The sequence below is a fragment of the Colletotrichum graminicola genome (assembly GCF_000149035.1).
Source record: "Colletotrichum graminicola M1.001 genomic scaffold supercont1.47, whole genome shotgun sequence".
Taxonomy (NCBI): Eukaryota; Fungi; Ascomycota; class Sordariomycetes; order Glomerellales; family Glomerellaceae; genus Colletotrichum; species Colletotrichum graminicola.
The window spans coordinates 138,294-144,293 of NW_007361051.1; positions in this window are offsets into that span (position 1 = coordinate 138,294).

Genomic DNA, 6,000 nt, shown 5'->3' on the forward strand with positions numbered 1-6,000 from the left:
TACTAGATATAGGCGTAGTAAGTTACTTAACTACAGGCTACTTATAAGCTATTATACTATAGTAAATTTAACTATCTATAACTATTAACACTATAGCTATAGGTAAAGTAAAGATTAGGTTTAGTAACAGTAATACTATTACTTTATAAGGCACTATTATAGTAGAGACTCCCCTTAGGTATATTACCTTTTATATAATACCTACTAATATACTTTTCTTACTTTACTTAGCTAATATAGATTAGCTATTAATTTAATTTAATAACCTTATAAATACTCTTTAATAAGGTAAACTTATAGTGCTAGTTATATAAAAATAGGGCTACCTATAGATACTACTTAGCCTGCCTAAGTAAAGCCTTATAAGTTATTACCTAACTAACGTTAAGCTATGCTACCTTTATTAATAGTTTAGCTATCTATTAATTTACTAGCTATATAAAATCCTTTATAAGGCTAGCTATAAGGTTAAAATAAAGGTAATTAAACACTTAATAAAGTACTATTATAATTACTAGATCTATAAGAAGGCTCCTTCTTAATTCTAATTTACCTTATATAATAACTATTTATTTAATTATAAAGTTATTATTAATATTATATACCTTAATAGTAACCTTATACTTTATATTATTAATACTACTACTGCCTTTAATACAGCCTGCTTCCTCTATAATATTTTAGTAAAAACTATATAGGAGGCACTATATTACTACTAGATTAATATCTACTAAGGACCTCTAGATTAGATTATTACTAACATAAGGTAGAACTTTATTTTAACTAAATTTTTATATAAAGCCTATATAATAGGCGTTAAAGTTAAGATTATCCCTATTAAAGTGTATTATAGCGTTAGGAAAGTTAAGAGATACTACGCTATACTCTAACAGGCGTATAAGATAATCTAAAAGGAATACCTATTTATTAACTATAAAGCAGCACTTTAAAGCGCTACTAAAGTAGTTAATAATACTACTAGCCTAAATAGCCTTATACTTACTTTATTAGTATTTAGCGCCTACTTATATATAACTACTAACTTTACCCTTTTACCTAAGATAATCTAATATATAATAGCTATCTATAAGGTAACTAAAGATCTTTATAAATATAACATAACGTAGTAAATTAATAAGGCTCTTACTACCTATAACAGCCTAGATACCTCTATAATAAAGGATCTGCCCTTAGGTAGCGACATCTACGTCTAGTGTAAAAAAGGAGGTTAGTCTAGCCTATATAAGTTACTTACTACTTAAGGTAAAGACTTTACTATTAATATTAATAGCCCTTACGTTTTCTAATCTATATTAGTTAAGCTATACTATATAGCAGATAATAAAGAAAAAGGCTTAGCTAAGTAACGTCCCCTATTTATCCTAAATAATAATAGTAGTTATAGTAATAAGCCTACTAAAGATACTATTATTATTATAACTAGTTTAGGGCAGTAGCTATACGCTAATAATCCTACTATTATATAACCTTAATAAGCTAAGAAAATCCCTATAAGATACACTTTACTATAAGAGACTAATATACCTTATACTACCTTCCTCTTAGTAAAGGAAGAAGCCTATTAAACCCTTATAATCTAACTATATAAAAAAGGCGTTATTATAGCACCTAGTAAGCTATTTAAGTAATTAGTAGCTACTAAGATTAATAGCCTTATTATATAAGGCGTCTTTAAATTTACTATAATTAACTAACTTTAGCTATATAAGTAAATTTTTAAATTATAAATTATAAATAAGGTAAAAAGCACTAATAAGAAGCCTTATAAGAAATTACGCCTTATTATTTAAGGCTATACTAATAATAGTAAGGAGGCTATTCTTACTTAGTTACTTACTATCTAGTAAGCTAGCTAGTAGCTTATCCTTATACTAGCTCCTTCCTTTTTTATTAATAGTAAAGTTATATAGCTATATAATATTATATAGGCCTATGTTTAATTTACTTTTTACCTTAACTATACTATTTACACTAAACTCCTAGCCTAAATCTATTATAAGTACCTTAATAATACTATTATAAAGGTTATTAAGCCTCTATATAGGATTACTAAGGTAGGTATATACTAGTAGGCTACCTATAACTATTACTATAAGGAGAATCTCTAGATAGTCTTTACTATATATAACCTCTACTTTCTCTTATTATCTAGTAAAAATCTACACTTTATACTTATTAGTATATAAATAGATAATACTATTAGCCTAATAGACTTTTTATTTTCTAACTAAGAGAATAAGAAACTAACTAAAGTAAAATTTACTATAAAGGATAAGTTATTCCTTACTATTAACTAACTGCTTACCTTTAATAGCAGGATTATTATAGTTATATCTACTATAGACACTTCTATTACGCTTTACTAAAAAAGGTAAGGAGTAAAACTATAATTAATTAACATAAAGTTACCTATAGCCTGTTAAGATTTTATCTAGTAACAGGCGTAAGAAGTATATATTACCTCTATTTACTAGCCTAAAGCATACTATAATCTTTTTATTACAGCCTAATATAAGAAGCTAGATAATAAGGTAATTAAAGACCTTAACTATTAACTATAATAGTAAATAAGCTTACTTAACTATAGTCTATAATTTATCCCCTTAGATCTTATATTAGCTAAGCTATTTATATTTATAAATAAATTATTTACTAATAATTATAATATAACTTTATAGTTAGGATTTATTATCCTCTTTATAAATAAGGAAGTTAATAATAACTAAGCTAAATTTCTCCTTTATAGTAATATCCTTTATTTCTTATCTATAAAGTCTAAATAAGTTACCTAAAGCGTCCTTATATCTAAAGTGTATAAGATAGTTATAGGCGTTAATATAGCTTACGCCCTCTCTATAACTATTATAATAATTATAAAGAAGCTTAATATCTTATTAATCCTAACTATTATATATATAGACTTATATTTACTTTATAAATACCTAGTTAAGCTAGGAACTATAAGGGAGAAGCGTCTTATAATTAATATTATATTACTAAGATAGTCTTATAAGTAATATAAGCTCTATAAAGTCTAATAGATTACTAGATCTAATAATCTAGCTAATAGATTTATAAAGGTATTCCTAAATTAAGCACTTAAGGGCCTAGTTATAAATAATAAAGCTAAGATATATATAGAGGGTTAGGTTATATAGGCGTAATAGATTATAATAAGTATATAATAAAAAATAAATTATAAGTTATATAACTAACTAGACTATAATAGTAGTAGTTAAATCTAACTAATATAGGAATATACCTCTAATAGCTATAGCTAAAAAAAAACACCCCTAAATAAGTTAGTATAAGCCTATACTGTCTATAAGGAAAAATAGAGGATATAGGAATATATAGTACGTAACTATAAGAAGTGTAATACTTTTAGAGTTTTAATTTTTATTACGTTTTTAGGGCTTTTAAGGGTAATCTAAATAACTAGGGCACTAGTAACTTTTACTATAAAAGAAAAGTTACTAGTGTTAGTATATAGTAGGTATGCTTTAGGGGAAGTAGTTACGTAATATTTATATAATATACTGCCTCTCTTAGTAGTATCTACCTTACTACTAGTATACTACCTAAAAGTCTAGATTTACTTTATAATAAACTAATAAAACAAGTAACAACCACATTCTGTATCACAATTTGTTACGTAATCTACAGGATATCCCTCTTACGTGATTTAACCAACAGCAAGGTATTGACTTGGCTAAATGTTTTTGTTCCCAACAATCTACTTCGCAAATACTAAAACTCGCAAAACACTACGGGACAACGTCGTGATATTTTCAACGGATCTGTCGATGATGCTTAAGAATATCTCTTGGAGTATTGCGGCTCTTATGACCAAGAGAGAAAGAGTGTGTGTGCTTTTTGTTTAACGCCCAGAGGATCCTTAAGAAGGACAGGGAGCTTACGCTCTGTCTCTATAAAGATACTACACTGTACACTAATGCCTCTATTTGTCACAACCTTAGCAGGTAGTTATGTAGCTACCCGCGCATTGTTAAGCAGGAGGGATTTAGAATTTATACTTAATTTGTTGGAATAACACTTCAGCCAGATTCGCACGCACGAGTCAGTTGCCAGAAGGTCTATATAACTAGCCACTTTCCACCCGGCCAGAATACCTAGACTTAGAGAATACATGCCTTTTACAACCCGTCAAGAACGTTTTTGTTGATGCATCAAACCCATCTATAGTCCTTCCGACATAATTGGTTGCTATATAGTGCTAGTATACACTTTGGCTAGTAGCTCTTGCTTGTAGATAAGACCTAAAACTACGCCCTAGATGTTTCGACGTCCTTGCGATGTAGTGTATGTTTATACTTTCTACATAAGGGTACAATGGAAAAGGAGGGAAGAGAGAGGGAGACTAAAGTGCTTCTGTCGCAAAGACGACGCCATTAACTATGGATAGTAATTAACGCCTTATATCTTCTGTGACAAAGTTGCTCTATGCAATAACTTCTTAGTGCTTAGTGTAGTAGCCTAAGTAGATCTAGTGTTACACGAAGTTGCAGGTAAATAAGTTAGTCTTTACTATGTGAGTAGTAAATTCTAGCTAGTCTACACCTAGTTGCCTTGTAGTATGTCGTCTGTAGTTGAGTAGTATGAGCATTTTTCTTGCCTTCTAGTAGAACAGAGGGTAGAGTAAGGGCTCCTGTTTACTACAGGAGCATTTTAGGTAGGCGCCCTTGTGGTTAAATGCTTTTCGGTAGACTTCGAAATCTCTATGGCTAGTCCTAGCTGCTAGTAGTCTGTGGAGGGTAGCTCTTCCTAGGCTGCGTTCCCTTGTAGGCTTAGGGGAGACGCTAAGATCCAGTGGTTTGTATGATTCTAGGGTCTTAGTCGCCTACTAATGTTGCTAATCTTTCTTCGAGACTAGTAGTCGAAACCTTGGGTTAAGATTATGCTTAAGCCCTTGACTGCTGACTTCTCCTACACTATGGCCACATTGAACTATTGCCATCAGGGTCGTTGCAAGAACGCATCACAACAGTCATATTACCAAGCAAATATAATCGATCGAGATTCATCGTCACGACAGTCAACAAAAGACAAAAGGTCCGCTTCGTACTATAAAATTGAACATATGGAAGCCTGACTCATACCCTAGCGTGCTGCCGTAAATATATTAGCTGCTGGAGTGCCTTTGAGCACTTGGCAGTATGGGGCAGACAAGTTGAGATGCTATCTTTGTTACCTGGATGTGATATACGAACTGGGTTGACAGATTAAAGCTGGAATAAGAGGCCAGTGGATTGTGGAATCTTAGCCAGCACTAAATGACGTTCGTTTTGGACAGAGAGCGTCCCATGCTTGTATCATGTATGGAACAATACGGCAAATCGTCACTACAATCACCTACGCCAGCGATACCAATTACTGTGGAAGAGATCAATTTAAGCGTAGTAAACAACCGCTGGATGGATTCTTTATATATGCGACAGACTATGATAATAATCTTTGGAAGAGACCTCCACTGTGAAGCATGTGTTAAGGTGTCAAAAGCCAGCAGATGAGACGGAAGGTATCAATGCTACTATCCACTAAGCAGAAATGACACACATATACACCACCTCGAAATCAAACAACAAATTATATGGGGCACGCTGGGAGTTCGGATTCAGTTAAAAATGTTTAATTTCTTAAAACCGGTCGCAAATAAAGCGCCTCGAATGTTTATGTGCACGAAATTGAATGATATGAAGTCTCCTGGAAACCGTCTCTCCGGGTCAATACTTCTTTCGCCTCTGGTTACTTCCAAGGCTTTGGAAAGTTTCTTATGGTGGGATATGAAACATAGATAACTCCAGATGTCTATTGCCTCGTAATAAAGCGCGGAAGAGCCTCACAAAGCAGTTGTTACGTCAAGTGGTCAAGTAAGGACCGCGGGATCGACTGGAGTGACGCAAACCCATGACCATGGTAACGAATTCCAAATATACAATTGGAACGCGTATGAATTCT